General features: G+C 46.4%; 1 protein-coding gene across 4 annotated transcripts in view; it reads left to right on the top strand.

Annotated features, from left to right (window-relative positions):
* DENND2B (DENN domain containing 2B) overlaps positions 1-13,369 on the top strand; it is a 147,494-nt gene that overhangs the window by 37,861 nt on the left and 96,264 nt on the right. For 3 of the 4 annotated variants that reach the window (XM_072725688.1, XM_026008301.2, XM_072725689.1), the window contains exon 2: positions 7,902-7,990. The gene's annotated coding sequence lies outside the window, so the exon portion shown is untranslated. Of the gene's footprint in view, positions 1-7,901; positions 8,760-13,369 lie in introns of all 4 variants that reach the window. The other variant, XM_072725687.1, reaches the window with a different exon arrangement.

Here is a 13,369-nt window from a genome sequence, read left to right on the forward strand (position 1 = left end):
TTTTTTCTAGCTTACTTTATTGTAAGAATATGATATGTAATACATATAAAACATGCAAAATATGTGTTGACGACTATTTATGTTATCAATAAGGCTTCCAGTCTGCAAGAGGCTATTAGTAGGTAAGTTTTTGGGGAGTCAAAAGTTATAGGAAGATTTTCAACTGCACAGGAAACTAGCACCCCTAACTCCAAAATTGTTCATGGGCATTGATCTAATCAATAAGATCAGTGAAAATAGGGTTAATAACTGATTATGTTTTTTTCTTATGCATATTAAAATAAGTATTAACCATTTTTAAAGGTTTGTCCACATACCACTTATAATCCATCTTGTATACACAGCAGATCTTGGGAACCCTGGACCTGTCTGAAGTGCTAAGCACCAAATGGTTTAGGTTTTGTGGTAATATTTTTGATCCCTTATCAATTAAATTGATTAGTTGGTTGGTTGTTTCATTAGTTCTTTTTTTTTTAATTTTTATTTATTTATGATAGCCACACAAAGAGAGAGAGAGGCAGAGACACAGGCAGAGAGAGAAACAGGCTCCATGCACCGGGAGCCCAACATGGGATTAGATCCCGGGTCTCCAGGATCGCGCCCTGGGCCAAAGGCAGGCGCCAAACCGCTGCGCCACCCTGGGATCCCTTGCGCCACCCAGGGATCCCGGTTTCATTAGTTCTTATATTAAACATGTATTAATTGGCCTTGGTATAGAGTTCTAAACTAAAATTCAGAGTTAAGACATAATTCTTGCCCTAAAGAATATTATAGGTTTATTTTTTATGTATTTATTTTTTAAAGATTTTATTTATTCATGAGACACACACACACACACACAGAGAAAGAGAGAGAGAGAGACAGAGACATAGACATAGGGAGAAGCAGACTCCATGCAAGGAGTTTGATGCAGGACTTGATCCCTGGACCCAGGGATCACACCCTGAGACAAAGGCAGATGCTCAACCACTGAGCCACCTAGGCGTTCCAAGAATATTACAGGTTTATAGGCTAGTAGGAGAATTAAGTTGAATAAGCCTTGGTACACTAAAACACGAGGCAGTGAGCATGGCTAACAACAGAGCAATAGATGGTTTCAAGGAGTGTAGGGACTATGGGTAGAGAATCCAGTCCAGGGAGAGAAAATCAGGGGAGATAGCATTGAGGAGGTGACACAATCTGAGCCCACATTTCCCACAACTTGGCCCACATTTTATACTTGTTCTTTCAGGCTTAAGGTATTTTCTTGGTTATATTAGGGAAAAGCCATTTGAGTCCACATTCTCCTTATCCTCTCAACACCTTTCCCCCCACTTTGTCCTCTACCTCCCCTATCCTGAAGCTTCTGTCATGGCAGGTTAAGATCTTGGTTGAGCTTTGAGTTCTAAGGCAAGTAAGCATGAGAAGCTCATTCTGGAAAGGTAAAATGGTACTTTTAGAAGGGGTCTGGAATATTGCCTCTTCAGTCTGGTCTTTCCTGGCACCAGACTGTGTTTATGTGGCCCAGTGTTAAAATGCTCAGAATAACAAGGGACAGTAGTCAGTGTCTGTGGAAGTGAGAGATTCTAGGAAATTAGCCCATATATGAGCACTGTGACAGATACTCCAAGATACTGGATCAAGCCACTAAGTATGCCCTGGGGATCTGAATTTTGACTTTCATATTGAGGATTGTGAGTCGAGTAGAGGTGAACCAGGGCTGCAAGGCTGACCAAAGAAGAGTTGCCCAACCCAGTATGAAGATGTCCAGTAGTTGTTTCACCACAGGGCAGTGAGATCCAGGATAGTTACAGGCTGAATCCCACAGTCTATTAGTTTAGAGCCTTAGTGTTGGGTGGGAGGCAGGTGGGATAGGACAGAGTAAGGACCCCAGGATCCATAAAATGCCAGGACTTGAGCATAGAACGGCTGTTTCATCTGTGCAAGCAGAAGCAGAGTATGTGTAGCAGTGGCCAGCACACAGGAGGTCCTGCTGGATGTGGCTCCTGACAAAGGCAGAGGAGGACTGGGATTGCCATCTGGAGGGAGATACTTGTTTTGTTGGTTCAGAGGTGCTGTAGAGCCCTTGAGGAGACTGCTTGATTTGCAGTAGGCAGATTGCCTTTCAAGAGAATTAGATACTGCATATTCTTCTGCTTTGTAAAAGTGGCTTTGTCTCAGACCAGTGGCTAGGAATGAGTCCCTGGCAGAGGCTCAGTCTCCTTCCAAGGCACTTCCCAAGTCATTTCCAAGTTTCTCCATCCCGTGTTTGCCATCTTTCTTCTCTCTCCAGCCTTCTTTAAGCAAGAACCCTCAATCTCCCATCTTCTCCTCCAGGAAAGGCTGCCTTTCTGTTTAATCCCAGGCAGATGACTCCAGAGTCCCAAGCAAGGGGCTCTGCTGAAAGGGTTTGATGGAAACTCTGTAGCACAAGAATTCTTCCTACTGCTTTAGATGCTTCAGAAAGCAGTGGGACTAGGTGACTAGGATAGAACAATTGGACTTGGCGACTGCAACAGAACATTGAAGTTACAAGAACTCTTCGAGAACAGCTAGTTATATTCAGGGGAAAATAGAGGCCCTAAGCAGGGCAGGGAGTGGCTTAAGGTCTCACTACTCTGGAAACCAGGATCTTACTCCTTCTCTACTCCTGCATTTAAAATTTTCCCCTATTTAACTACATTACCATTCAGAGGTGGAAGAAGAAAGCTATAGAGCCCTAAAGGGCTCTTGTGTAAACCTGTCTGCCCACACAGCAGCCAGAGCTCAGTGTAGAACTGGGCAGGACACATGGTGGATTCCCCTGTTAATTGGGCAGAACTAGGTGTCCTCCGTGGATATGTGGCTGGACTCCACAGTTTGGTGGGCACTGGGAGCTCGGCTCCCAGAGGCAGCTGAAGTTACACTGTTATACTGCATCTCTTAGGCATTCTGAGATCCAACAAGCACTATCAAACAACAGCTTACTTTTCTTGAATTCCTTTGATCCCAAAGTAAGGACTAACTTTTTTGTTTGTTTGTTTGTTTATCTATTCGTGAGAGACACACAGAGAGAAAGGCAGAGGCACAGGCAGAGGGAGAAGCAGGCTCCATGCAGGGAGCCTGATGCGGGACTCGATCCCGGGACTCTAGGATCACGCCCTGGGCCGAAGGCAGGGCTAAACCGAGCCACCCGGGCTGCCCAAGGAGAAACTTTAAAAAGATTTACTATATGCTTCTGTATTTTTAGGTTTGGAATTCCAGTTGTTTTTATTTTTAATTTTATTACTATTAAATAGAGAGTTTATCTATTTAAGAGAGAGAGAGTGAGAGAGAGAGAGAATGAGCGGGCGTAGGGGCAGAGGGAGAAGGCATAGCAGACTCTCCTGCTGAGCATGGAACCGACATGGGCCTCAATCCCAGGACCCTGGGATCATGACCTGAGCTGAAGGCAGATGCTTAACCGACTGAGCCACCTGAGTGCCCCAGATTTTCAGTTGTTTTTAGAGACAAGAAAATATTATAAACTCTTCTAGTGACCAAATATAGAGTCTAATTATCACACACACACACTCACACACACACTCACATATTCTTGGTACAGTGTAAGTCTATACACTCAGATTCCTCATCTTATGGAGGGGATAGCTTCTTTCTTTCTCAAAGATTGATTTATCCCATGAACATGAATAGATTGCCCACTGTGAATGAAATAATAAAGTTGGTAGACCTCATGGGGCTCATGGCTGCTGGGGAGACAGGTATGAGTGATGGTGACAAAGTGCTATAAATACCATGAATAAAGCCATCTTTAAACTGCTGTGGGATTGCAGAGTAGACCAATAGATTTTGCTAAACGATCAAGAAACATTTCACAGGGGAGGTGATAAGTTGGCCCTCGAAAGCACTGAGATTTTGCTTGTTGGGGAGGAGGAGGTACTAGGAAAAAGGTAACAGCATGAGCAGTGGGGAGGGAGTGGTAGGAGAGGAGGAGTGCAGTTTTCAGGGTACCAGGTGGTGTGCTGTGGCTGTGCCTGTAAAGGGGTTGCGGCAGCAGGGGAAGCCAAAAAGGATTTCAGAGGTTGGTGCTAATGTTATCTTGTGAGGGGATTTAGTCACCCACTGCTATTGCTGTTCTTTAGACCTTCCATATTTTTCCCGCAAATAGTTATTTCCAATTTTTTTTAGTAATGAAAAATTTTATTTCAAAGCATTTTATACCCATCTCCAAATTATAAAACATAAGATGACTTTTTAAGGAAAAATGTATTTTTGTAAGCACAGTGACCTGCACGGTGGAGATAAGAGAAAGCGTTTTTGTTCCCAAATAGAGCTGACCTGAGAGAACCTTCTCATCTATGGGAGTTGGGCCATTCCTGCACCCCACTTGGTTTGGCAGTGATACTGGTGGGGGAGTGCCTGTAATGGGTAATGGGAGAGGCTATAAAACCCTGGAGCGCATCCCTAGAAGAGTGACCTTACGAGGAAATTTCTGGGAAACAAACCACAGGGAGACTTTACAGGAATTTTTGGTTGAGCCCACAGGCAAGACACATGAGGAGAAGGGATGTAATTATAGTTTAAAGTCTATGAAACGAAACAATGAGTGGCATGAAATAGCTGTTCTGAGTTTCTTCTTCCTGTAGGACAAGACGAAATGGGTTCTTTGCACTCATTCAGCAGATACTTAGAGTGCCAGCTGGGAGTTGGGCCCTATGCTAAATGCAGGGAATATGGTGGCAAAGCAGTCAAGGAACTCCTCAGGGAAGACTGGCATTAAGAAAAGGATAATGATGGGATCCCTGGGTGGCGCAGCGGTTTAGCGCCTGCCTTTGGCCCAGGGCGCGATCCTGGAGACCCAGGATCGAATCCCACGTCGGGCTCCCAGTGCATGGAGCCTGCTTCTCCCTCTGCCTGTGTCTCTGCCTCTCTCTCTCTCTCTCTGTGTGTGACTATCATAAAAAAAAAAAAAAAAAAAAAAAAAAGAAAGGAAAGGATAATGTGGGCAGCCCGGGTGGCTCAGCGGTTTGGCACCTGCCTTCCACCCAGGGTGTGATCCTGGAGACCGATCAAGTCCCTCATTGGGCTCCCTGCATGGAGCCTGCTTCTCCCTCTGCCTGTGTCTCTGTCTCTCTCTCTCTCCCTCTTTCTCTGTGTCTCTCATGAATAAATAAATAAAGTGGTTTTTTTTTTAAAGAAAAGGATAATGTATTTTGGTTGGAGATTATGACGGATGAATCCTCATTTTGACTTCTCTGAGGTGGTGAGAGGCAAGGCAAGAGCCGGTTAGGCAGACCAGGGGCAGACGGAGGGTGGGTGGGTGGGATGTCCCAGGATAATGGGAACAGCCTGGGAAAAATCTGGCCCTTTTGGAAAACTAAAAAAAGGCTGTGTAGCTAGCACATGCAGGTGGAGGGCAAGAAGTGTGCTGAGAGGAGGCTGGAGAAGGATCAAGCAGGGCCTTATAGGTCCTGGTAAGAATTTAGGTTTTGTCTGAAGTGCATTGGGAAGCCATTGAAGTGCATTAAGCAGGAAATGATAGGATCGGATGTAAAAGGGTGATTCAGACAGCTGCACAGAGAATGGAGCTGGGAGGGTAAGAGTGGAAGTGGGGGCCATCAGGAGGTTTTTCAGGAATCAAGGGAAGAGACTGAGGTGACAGTAGAGGGCAGAAAAGTAGACAGACACATTCTGGGAATAGAATTATTTGGAATCAGTAAATGGATTGGATATGGGGAGAGAGGCAGGAAGATGCAATGGTGTCTCCCAGATTTCTGGCACAAGTTTGCATGCATACCTTTCAGCAGATCCTAGACCACATAAGGCTGTAAAAGCGCTGTTGTTTGGGAAAGGTCGAGTAGGATTGATCTGAATCCAGCCTTGCAGAGGCAGCGGAGGGATGCAACTGTCCTCTTACCTTGCCTAGTTCAAAGAGCTTATTATACCCACAGCAGCACCCAAGCCAGGGATTCCAGTTCTCCCATCATGGGGCCCTTCCTGTCTCACTTCCCAGTGAGGACAAGGCTCTAAAAAATTCCAGTGTGCCACTAGGGGGAGCATGGCCTGCATTCTGTGCCTGGTCTGGAGGGCTTTTTGAAGTCTGGATTGTTTTAGAAACTGACTTGTATCTGCTTCAGTACTCAGCCCTGGCCCGTCATAGCGCTTAGAAGAATGCCTGACATATGGTAGGTGCTCAGTAAATATTAGTAGGTGCTAATATTGTAACTGTGAGTATTCTCTTGTTGTAGCCGTGAATTGGCATCACCTCTTCTTTCTCAGTATGGAAGTGGAGTGTGCATTTTCAGGGTCAGGAGGAGAAGAGAGGGATGTCTGTTGGAAATGCTAAGAGGGAGAAGTTTAGGGACCTGAAGATGTTGCACTTGCCATTTCATCCTTCTTCTTTTGCAGACGTGGGACACTAGGGCCTTTGAGGGATTCCTGAGGTGGTGGTTGGCATCTGGAGTGGGAGATTGAATCTCTGATTGCTTCACTCCGGCACCAGTGCCCACTACTTAGTGTCTATGCCATACCATTATTTTGTGTTGCATTTTCTTGGCACTTTTCCTACTTTAGCTCCTGACCTATATTTACCCCCCCCCCCTTTTTTTTTGTCATATTTACCTTTTAAACTCAAGTCAAAGTCTTGTTGTGAGAATTTTGTGATAGAGGTTAATATAAACGCAAGGATTCTGCAAGGGATCACTGCATTAAAGGTTCTACCAGGGCTGCTCTGGCACTGTTTTAGGAATCAGCATTGAAAAATGTCTTCCTCGAGCCCCGGTGTCCTCCTCTTGGAGAGATACCAACTGCCTTGGATTTTTGTTTGTTTGTATGTGGTAAAAAAAACAAAAACAAAAACAGCTGAGATGAATGAAGTTCTTAGCTCAGTGCCCAATTTTAGGAGAATGCTTTCCCACACATCATTTCTTTTTATGGCCATCCCAGCCCTATCATTTGACCACGGGATAGGTTTCATAGGTGGAAACTGGGAGGTTGGTTAGTGGTAGAGCCAGACACTGCCAAGGTCTTCTGACTCCTGCTCCATTGGTGCTCCTGCAGCTACTCTGCTTAATAAACAGAAGAGAGTTGAAAGGCCTCAGTACTATTTCTAGATCTGTTATTTTCTGCTTCTGTGACCTGGGGCAAGTCATTTGACCTCTCTTTGAGATTTTTCCTTAATTTGTTGAATTAGTATGATAGTACCAGCCCTAGCTTTTAGGTCAGTTGTGTTGAACAGATGAGCCAAGATTTATGAGAGAGCTTCAGAAAAGTACAAGGTAACTTATAGCTATGGGGCAGGACTTTTTCCTCTAATCTGTGCACCATTATCTTCCACATCTCATAGATGCTATGGTAAAGCCTTCAGACCAACAGGATGGTAGTCAGGTCTAACTCACGATGACTCAGAAGGATTCCCCACCTTCCCCTGGGAACTCAGCCTTGTACCTTGATACTGGCTATCAAAAAAAGTTGTTTGTTCTTAAAATCAGGTGGTAAGTATACGTTAGTGGAAAGTGCACCAGGCTAGAGGGTAGTCTTTAACTGTCTAGCTAGCTGTGTACCTGTGGACTAAACATTTGGTCTCTCTGGGCCTCAGTTTTCCCATCTGTAAAATGGTAAGACTGTTATCCAGTGTATTTCGAAAGGCTTGAGGATCAGACAAAATAATACATATATGAAGGTCACAAAGCAGAAATGTACATGGGGAGGATTGAGTCAAGAGGGCCTGCTGTGTCTCAGGCACCAGGCTAGCTCTTGGATAGGAGTGACAGTATTCCTGGCTGTGACAGCAGCTCGCAGACAGCCGGGGCTTTAGCTGCAGGCCCCGAGCAGGCCAGAGACATGAGGCTGTGTTTGTATCACAATTGTTGCTTGGGCTGTGACTCTGGACTTGCCCGGGACTCTTACTGGTCCTGACCTAGTGTCTTTCCTCTCCATTGCAGGAAGATGAGAGACTGCTTGGGCACCAGCAATAGTACCATGAGTCCCTGCACTGGTTAAAGGGATCGCCACAACCTGAGCAGGCAGCAAGGTAAGCAGAGGCCAGTCCAGGCGAGCTCCTGGGATGTGAATGCATTTCCGCCTCAAGTGCTGCCCGGAAAATCCCAAGTGCACAAACAAGTCAAGGCAATGCATCTGGGTCCTCCTACCCGCACGCCAGGACTCAGAGGAAGGGCTTGCTTCCCCTCCCAAGTGCTCCAGCTAGCTCCCTCCCCCCCTGGCCAGGATTCCTCCAAGTCAAGGGGAAAAAAAAAAAAGAGAGAGAGAGAGACACTGGAGGGGAGGAAAACAAGTCCACTCACTGTCTTTCCCTTCTCCCATCTGAACTGTTGAAGCAAGTTCCCAGGAGCTGCCCAGAGCCCTTGTTTGACTGGAAGGGAGGTAGGAGGAGTGGAATGTGTGCAAAACCCGAGCTGATCAAAAGACAGTGCTGTTTCATGGAAGCCTCCCAGAACTGAGAGCGGGAGAGAAGGGGGGTGGAGGGGGAGAGAGGGGAGAGGAGACAGAGAGAGAGAGAGAGAGAGAGAGAGAGAGCGCGAGCGCGAGCTTGAGCAGCGCAGGAGCACGCTGGCTGGCGAGAGCAGGGTCTCCATGACAACTGGCCTGGCCAGCTAGAAGTGCTCTGCTCATTTGGCTGGAAGGAGCGCCACGAAAGGTCAGAGGAAGGAGCTGTGGGAAGCTCGCAGCAGGTATCGGAGCTTAAGCGAGTGGATTTGGGGGCCCTGGGCTCCCTTACAGACTGTGGTGTGAGCCAAACTCTGCCGAGAATGGAGTGGGCAGGAAAGCACCGGGACTTTCAGGTAAGGTCAGCTCCGGCTTGGGTTGTTTTTTTCTCCTTTCCTGGCCATAGTCTTGGGCTGTTTTCTGGGAGGCAGGCAAATGTCTGTACTCTCTGCTCGGGGTTTGGGGCTCAGGAATGATGTCATGCTTCAACAGTTGGATTCTATTAGCTTAAGGAGGAGGGAAACAGCCAATTTTCTTGACTTTGCAAATCTAGCTGATCTCACTCTCGCTGAACCTGAGGTGTTTGGACTTTTCTGTAGAAATCATCATCTTTTATTTAGCACAAAGGCTTAGGATATTTTTACAGAAAGAATCTTTTATATGGAAAAGGCGAGTTATCATCACTCCAGTATTGTATTTGAAGTTCCTACACGGAAACTCCAGTGTCTTTTGAGTGGCTTGGTTTGTTCTAGTGAACACTGTCGGTTTTTGTCTCTTGGTGCTGCTGTGTCTGACCTATAGTGGGGGGGGGGGGGGGGGAAGCCAATTAACTTAGCTAGAAGCCTGTGGTGAGTTCCCAGTTTTTGAGCAGTTATTAGAACAGAGGGACCATCGTAGGGATATCTGAGCTAGGATCACACTCTTGATCTCTCAACTAGGTAACTTGGAAGGAAGCATGCTGTCCTGTGTTAATAAGGCCCATTGCAGGCTTTCGTAAAAAGCATATGGGGTGGAGGCTGACAGGTGTGTGTGTATGTATTTTGGGGTTGGAGGGCCTATGAAGAGGTTTACCCTACAGGTATCTCTGAGTGAGCTCTCAGTGGCTGCTGTTTAGAGCTAGCTTGCTCGTGGAGACACAAGGTACTGTGGTTGTGCCAGATGGCTACTCTGGGTTAATATTTTAACAAAATTTCAGGGCATGCACTGTCCACGCTGTGTACTCTAATTCTGTTTATCCTATGTTTTTGTAAAACTTGTTCTGACCTAGAGGAGTGGTGTGTGGTGATCTCAGCGTGGCCTATGAGAGGGAACCCTACCAGAAAGCCACTTTATAGGTGATAGGACAGCTAGGTTGTTAGTAATCTTATTTGGAGGGTTAATGCAGCAGACACCCCCTGCAGTGGGGACCCATCAGGAGATGTGCCTCTGCTTCAGCCATGTTATATCTCAAACTTACTCCTGGGCCTCAGGGAACATTGTGGATGCCTTTGGTTTCTCTGTAGGATGAGGGAACAGCTGCTGTCCTGGCTCTTTAGTTTTTCTTCTTGGACTTTCTGAACAGAATGTCTTTTGTATTCTGGCCGACAATGAGGGGGCCTTCTGATTAACTTTGGGTCAGCTTGCCAATAAAAGTACCGACCATGTCCCCAATTTAGGCTCACTGAATGTGTCCATAATGTATCAGTATTGTGGCCTGAGGGTCCACAGGGTGAACTCCGTGGCCCTGGACCTCAGATGGGCCACTGCTAAAGTGATACCCCCTTTTACTACCCTCCAACAATCCTCCGCTTGGTTGAAACCTCTGTTTTGTTGGGAGGATATGGAATTGCACTGTTGGTTGGGATTAAATTTGGGGGGTGTGAGGAGGAGCAGTGCAAATCCAGAATCTCGGTTCTTCTCTACTCAAGTGGCTGTGGTTGGGGCTCCTCTAGTTTTATCACCGCCCCCCCCCCCCCACATACATAAAGAGGGCTAGTAGGTGATAATTCTTTTGATACAATAGAGTAAACACTGGATTTTGGGTGAGGAGACTTGAGTCCATGGTCAGGTTCTCCTACTTGCCATCTAGGTGGCCATGGGCAAGACCATTATTAACCCCTGTGACCTTTGGATTTATTAGCTGTGAGATGGGAGGTAATGTTATAACTACTTCAACAGTTCTGTTGGGAGGACCAAAAATGTGATAATTTCCATGAAAGTTAATTTTAAGCATGTTCAGCGCTATATAATGTAAGATCTTGCAAATTAAAGCTTGGATGGCCCCACTCTCTTCTCAAAAGTCATTTTCCCCTCTGTTCTGGTTTCCCAATTTATAAAGTGCCTTTTTCTTTTGCGCATTTATAAATAAAAATGAGAAAAGCCTTAAAAAAAGGTCTTTAAGATACAAAAGGAAACAAAGCAAATAGTGCTTTCTTTGGGTTAGGAAATAGAGTGATGTTCACAGTAGGCGTTGAACCTCCTAAATGATCCTTCAGAGATGCAGCTTTCTTTCCCTTAGGTCACTTGACTTGTGTATTTAATATAGAAGAGAGGGATTCCAATAGACCCTTTGCTTTTCCAGTGTCCCACAGATAGCTACTTCGCAGTTCTGGTATCATAAATTTCAGTAGCTGGAAGAGAGGCTTCTGACTGTCAGTTTTGGCTCCTTCATTCTTCTAGGTTGTGCTGGGGAAACTGTTTTGAGTGGGCAGAGAGGCCTTTCTCCTGTTCTGGATTTGAAAGGGTATAACGGGCAGGAAGAGTTACTGCTCTGAAAGGCTCCTTGGGGGCTGGGCAGCTCTTTCAGGAACCTGTGTGGCTACAGCTTAGGGAAATAAGAAAGAAAGAAAGAAAGAAATGAGGAAGTGGGAATTTCAAGGGCAGAGATTCTTGATATGCAGTGGGACTGTGCCAAGGAACAGAATAGCAGGGATGGGGAGACTCCAGGTAAGGACACTGGATCTGTTCTCAGGGAGTGTATAGGGCTCGTGTGTGGTATGCTTGGTGGGAGAGAGGGACCCAGCACCCCACCTGCAGCCCCAGCTTTTGTCGTAGGACAGAGGAAGCTGCCTGCCATGCCCTAGTGTGGGATCTGGGAGAAACCCCTGGGAAGACCCTAAGGAGGCAGATTTGTTGTTGTAGTTCAAGAGTCCTTTTTCCAGGCGAATCCCATCCCAGCAGCCTCTATTGCCTGATGGCAAAGTAGTCCATAGCTTAGCTTGGGGCTGCAGCTGTTCCCCACTCCTCCTTAGACCAGCTTCCCAGAGCTGAGTCACACATTGGATGGATCCCTCCGTGTTCTTTAAGGATTAAAAAGTAACATTCCTGTTCTCACTCCCTCTCTCCCCCCTTCCTCTACTGCCCTTCCTGCACAGTCTCCCTCAGGGCTCCCTCTCTCTAAAATTAGAATAATAAGTTACCCAAGGAAGTTGAAATGTTGAAATGCCTTGGAGGACAGGCCGAGGGCATCCTGAATTCCACTGACCATACCCTGTGCCTGGAATGGAGGGCTTGGGTATAAAGTTTATAGGGGTACCCCAGACTCCAGGTGTTATGGCCACACCGCTAGCCTGGAAGGCAAGAGAGGCTGTGCTCCATTTCCCACCGAATTTGATTCTCATAAATGCTTTGGGGAGCACCACTGGGCACCTGGGGGCAGCGGGAGGGTCCAAATCTGGGACTGCCACAGCATCTCCCTCCAGGCAGGTGGGGCACAGAAGCTGAAGAGCATGTCTTCTTTTGCTTCTCTTGTTTTGTACCTGTCACTGCCCTGGAGTCTCCTGATTTCCAAAGTTGGACCCAAGAGAGTTTACTGAGGCAGCCAAGCAGAGGGAATGTGTATCTGAGCCTGGAGGAATAGAGGCAGCAGCCATGCAGAGCCCTGGCTTGGCCTCCCTTCTGGGCCTCTACATTAGCTTGGAAGAAGAGGATATTTAGGATGGGCAGGGAGAGAGAGAGGGGAAATCTGTCTGCAGATAATTGAGTTCTTTGAGTTAGAGGAACATGGAAAGTGGACAAGGGGCCAGGAGGGCATGAAAGAAAAAAATTACCATCTGGCATAGTTTGCAGAGATTTCGCTATAAACCCTGAGGGAGAACTTGCATTAGTGAGTGCCTTCTCCTTGGGGATAGGGAGAGACATTCTAAGCATCTATGTTTTTGCTGGGGAAATGGCATTGTGTGCGTCTGTCTCAGTAGGTGGGTGCAGTCAAATATTTGGAGCATCTGTCTTAGGGGAACATGCCACGGAATATTGCTTGATAGAAAAATCCCCTGTAAGACCTAGAAAACTTGACTATGTGTATATGTGTTAAGGGGAAAGGAGGATGTTAAATGAGTCTAGGCTACCTTATTATAGGATTTCTTCAAAGATCCCTTCTCTTATTATTTTTGGCTCCGATATACTGTTAAAATTATCACAATATTATTTTCATCTAAAAACTGTGTGTTAGATTGCACTGTCTCTATAAAGGGTCAATTATGTTCAATATCTTCTTAACCAAAGCTGACCTGTTTCTAAGGGTTTATCATGAAACCACCCATTTCTCAAGGATGCAGACTCTTCTTGTGCATGACTTGTCACTGAAGGGGTTTATAAGTGAGCTGGAGGTTGACTAATAGGAAGCAGCACAGTGAATGAAGGACTGTTTGACCCTGGGGAAAATGAGAAGAGGAGGGGGTTACGAGAGACTGGGAGGAAACAGGAGAAAGGCTCTGGACAAGGGGATGGTGTGTGTGTGTGTTTGTGTGTGTGTGTGTGGGGGTAGTTCTGAGGGACAGCAGGGGGGATAGGAGGTACCTGGGCTGCTCTAGACCTTCGCAATTTAGCAGAAGGCTGACCTGCCCCCAGAGAGCCTAAAGAGACAGCTTTGTGTAGGTTCTAACAACCCAGGAGGCCGGCATTGGAGTTGACACCCTATTTGCTCCTGGGCTTGGAGGCATCTCTGGTGCCCATGTGCCCTTTTGGTCTATTCACCCATTTTGCCAGT

This window comes from Vulpes vulpes, chromosome 11 (genome assembly GCF_048418805.1).
Source record: "Vulpes vulpes isolate BD-2025 chromosome 11, VulVul3, whole genome shotgun sequence".
NCBI classification, from domain to species: Eukaryota; Metazoa; Chordata; class Mammalia; order Carnivora; family Canidae; genus Vulpes; species Vulpes vulpes.